The sequence below is a fragment of the Sprattus sprattus genome (genome assembly GCF_963457725.1).
Source record: "Sprattus sprattus genome assembly, chromosome: 2".
Lineage (NCBI taxonomy): Eukaryota > Metazoa > Chordata > Actinopteri > Clupeiformes > Clupeidae > Sprattus > Sprattus sprattus.
In genome coordinates, this window is record NC_137921.1 from 36,947,912 (window position 1) to 36,952,911 (window position 5,000).

Genomic DNA, 5,000 nt, shown 5'->3' on the forward strand with positions numbered 1-5,000 from the left:
GCATGGTAAAGAAGGCGGTGAGGACAAACGTATCCACTTTAAGCTAGTTGCTGTGGTCACCTATGCTAGCTAAGGATAACTAAGGATCTAACATTAAACGATTTGAATGGAAGAGTTCCATTTACATAAAATGATAGCTAGTTATCTCTAGCTGATGTTATAGTCTACTCGGTTTAACTGATCAAATTATAATGGGAAAAGGTAAACCATCAGGGTGCCTGTGCAACTTTGTATGAACGAGTTCATATTCATGAGACACATATTTACACGAAGAGTTCGGCGCACCTCACCTATTTGTGCATAAAGAATGCTGATATGAAATACGAAAACAACCAGAAGAAACATCTATGTATATAATGTTCTTCATAAACGTAGGATACCCTGCTTGACAATGTTGCAGAATGCAGTCCTAAAGTAAAATTTGGCACTAAACACAAAGACACTCCACCACACGCGCAGGTCGCGGGAGATTTTTTTTTAAAACTATCGAACTAATACATTGCAAATTGGACGCTAGGGAGACCGCGCCACTACAAAACAAACAACACTATATTCTAAATTCGGCCATTTGGGAAAACGACAAAAAAATTACAAACTAAAAAATCTAAAGAAAGTCATCAAATTATAGTATTGGCCCCCCCCATTCAATTGGCCGCCCTGTGCGGTCCGCACACCCCACGCTACGCCACTGGTAACATCACACAGAAAGAATTCACAGAATATAGGTTTAGACAAATAAAGTTCTCAACAAAAATGTCTGACGTCCTTTGGACGTATATTTTCATCTTAAAATCCCTCAAACTCACAAAGTCCAAAACACATACCACTGTGTGTACACCCCTTCAACGCACTAAACTGAAATACTCTACTACAGAGGCAGCTCTCTGTTTAGCATGTGAAGTCATTTCTATTTCCTGTCCTCGTTGCGTTCCCTGCTCTCTTCTCCCCATGGGGATTGTGATCCATGAAGGATGGAGGTGCTGTGATTGCTGAAACAGAACTAAATGAAACAGAGGGAGGATGCGCCTCTTTCAGCAGGGAGTGGGTCTGGAATGCAGGCCATGCCAGAGCCTCGCAGGGAGCATCCAGCGCAAGCAGCCAATAGCCTGTGATTGTGGTGGAAGCATGAACCAGCATGATAGGTTTGGATACACACACACACACACACACACACACACACACACACACACACACACACACACACACACACACACACACACACACACACCCACACACACACACACACACACACACACACACACACACACACACACACATACACACACACACACACACACACACACACAAACACACAGACACACAGACACCCACACACACACACATACTGACATGCATGCAAACAACCACATTTGTCCCGCTTTTTCTCTGTGAGTGTGTAAGTGAGAGAGACGAAACAGAGACAGAGGAAGAGAAACTGAATTTCTGACATGTGAACTCAGACTGGCACACAAGCACACAAACACACCAAATTGCATACTATAGTCTGTCTATAACAAACATAATTGAAGGTATTGTGGACATACCTAGCGAGAAATAACCACTTCTTCAAGCCACCTAATCCAAGGGTGCGCACACACACACACACACACACACACACACACACACACACACACACAAACACACACACACACACACACACACACACACACACACACACACACACACACACACTTAAGCACACACTCATACACACACACACACACACACACTTAAGCACACACCTCCACTCACATCTGGTTCAGGGCTGTCTTGTTATCACGGTTCCTGACCACAGTAGGGAGCAGGTCCTGTAATAGTCCTCACTCACAGTGATGGATGAGAAGAATTTTGGAAGCGGCGCTGGAAAGAGCTTTGGACTCGTTTCATGAAAGCATGACGACGGTCCAAAGCGTCTCGTGGAAGGGAAAGGTGATCGACTTAAAGCAGCAGGGAGCTTCTCCAAATCACTTCAAGGGTTCGCCTCCCCTGCTCTTGCCCCTCATCCAACCACCTACTTGAACAGATCCTTAATCTTTGGCTAGCCCCCATCCCTTACCCAGTTTAACTGTCATTTTAGTTCAGCAAGTCAAAAAAACTAATATTTGATTTGTAAAGGTATATCACCAAAGCAAAAACTATGGCACAAACATACAGCGAAATAAAAATCACGTTAAAGGCACTATCAAAATCTAAAATAGCACGTCTCCACTGAGAAAAGACCCACCGCAGTCTCCACAGCTCTGTGCTAAGTAACAGGCTGTCTAATATAATGCACACTTTTCTTTTCCAGGCGGGGAAACAGGAATACATTTACTATACACTGGGATGACACAAAAAAGGCATAAAAAGAATAACAACAGGACATACACCCAGGCTGCTATGGCAACAGAACATATTTTTTTTTTACCGTGGCACAAAAGAGGGAAGTGTTAAAATTCGTTATAGCATTAAGTGCTTGTTTTAAAGCTGCCACAGTTTTACAGCGCTCTCTTAAACTGCATATTACTATGCTGATGCTGAGGTGACAAATTTGGGGGTCTGTAAAAGTGTGTCTGTGTGTGTGCGTGTGTGTTTGCCTAATGTACTATATCAAAGGATGTGTGTGTGTGTGTGTGTGTGTGTGTGTGTGTGTGTGTGTGTGTGTGCATGTGTATACGTGTGTATGTCTTTGTTTGCCTTCATATATAAGAGTGTGTGTGTGTGTATGTGTGTGTGTGTGTGTGTGTGTGTATTGGATTGCGCCTTGATGCCACATCACTGCAGCCCTCTGTCAGGATGAATTTGTCTGCGAGCGGACCTCCAGCACGTCGCCCAGAGAGATCTTAAATTACCGTGATTAATGTCCGCCCGGTGCGCATTGATTTCTCCGTCTCATAGGGGCTCTGTGCTTCTGAAGGCCAGCGCTCTCTGGTTGGATGTGGGTGTTCAAGAACGCACCAGAAGAAAAGAGTGGCCAAACTCCCCGCTTCGGAAAAGCTATTTCCCCCCAATGCCACCCATTCCTCCTGTCTGGGCCATTCAAATAGTGGCCCGACAGTAAGTGGACCTCCTGCTGTTGCCGGGCGGAGGACTGACAAAAGCTTACCTGCTCCGAGGCCAACCACAACTGGTCAAAGAAACAGGCTGGAAGCCAAACAGCACAGGCTCAAGCTGTGCTCAAAAAGCCTCTGACACACTTTGGAAAAATGAGGAGTGATTGGTAGAGACCAGAGGAGCAGTCTTCAGACACATCCCCACAAATCCCATTCTCCAGCTCTTATTGTGGCTTTTCAGTCTCGAAATAGGTCTGGGTCTATCTACGACGCCTCACCACTGGTCCTAGTTTCCAACTCTAATGTATTCTTTTATGTCCTGTGCAAAGGAGGCAGTTATGGGACATAAATGGGGAGTGTTCGCCCTCTCATTCCTCCTTAATTACTTTTCTTTGTGGAGTCAAATGAATGGAAATCACTCACGCTGCACAATTAAGATAGCATCTGCCATTTCAGAATTCCAGCCCTCCGCTTATATTGAAGGCCCGATCTTCTGTGCCCTGTATAACACGCTGCTTGGGATAATTTCTGGAACATTCTTTTATTCTCCGGCATTATGGAATGTCAGGGTCATCCCCCCAGGTGCAAAAAAAGACAGTAAACTGCCATCGACCGTTAATAATATGGTAAACCACCAGCGACTATGAATAATCAACACCTGTCACGAAAACATGGCAAGGAAACCTCCGGAGAATGTAGACACAACGCAAATAAACCAATCAGAGATGACTTTTCTCCGCGCCCAAAACTACACCCGGGTAATTAAATATGGGGTGAAAGAACATACATACACACACACACACACACACACCACAGACAGAGGTGTGTGGTCGGCGGTTGTGCCAGTACTTGCCTGGGCGTCGCCCGTATGCAGGATTGCATAAGGCCCAGCTGCCGGGTCATTGGTGTCATGACCCATCAATCAAACGAAAAGCACCCAGGGAACGCCAATGCTAATCAAGCTCAAACAGTTTATTTTTAACTCCTCCTCTCATGTCGCCCGTGCACTATGGCAAAGACAAAGGCACTTAGCCTGCCCTTCATCACAGCCACTGCCAGTGGGACTAGCGTAGCTGATGTGATGTTGTCCTTTAGGGCTAAACACCAGCACAGATCAAAGGACATGCTAACGAGGACACGCGTTAATGAGTCCTTAGAGGTCCTGACATTCAGTTGCTAGTGAATATCTATGCTAAGCTATTCATGCTGAGGTTGTGACTCTCAAATCACAAGAAGCACACAGACTGATTAACTCAAGTAAGATGCAGAAGTTGGATTTGATTAAAAGTGTCTTTTAAAACAGTAAATGTGATGTGTTAAAAGTTGGCATGAATTCAAGCAGTACATGACGTCATGCCACAGAACAGCATGTTAACCCACAAGGCAGATGTTTGACGGTTTAGAGACAATGGCACTATTCAAAGACAAATCCCAGTATACAATGAAGATAGAAGCATAAAGTAACCACATGTAACGTAGTGCATATCCAGTTATATGGGGATGTATGTTCATTGTAGTTTGATGTATTGATTGTTTGAATTTGAAAAAAAAAATTACCCAGAAACTGAAAAATGAAATCATACTGGATCAGGACTGCATTTCCCAAAAGCGTTATTGAGAAACCACCCAGATAACTGTGGAGAGAGAGAGAGAGAGTGTTCAAAATGGTAGTCTCTTTATTATTTGCCCATGGTCATCCCGCATTCTAGAAAGTCTACCCAGAATGATCAGTACCAGTCACCATGTCAACTGTGATATGTAGACTATAAATGTGATGAAAACCAGACTAAACATGTCCCAGTGGTCACATCTTTAACCCTTTCTACCTGAATCAGTCTAACCTTTGATGTGCAAGGTTGAATTAAGCTTCTGGTTCCACAGCCATCCTTGCCAGGCATGCAAGAGAACGTTCCAAAAGGCAACCACATAGACCTCTGACCAGATCAGGGTGAACTTCCACCAATCATC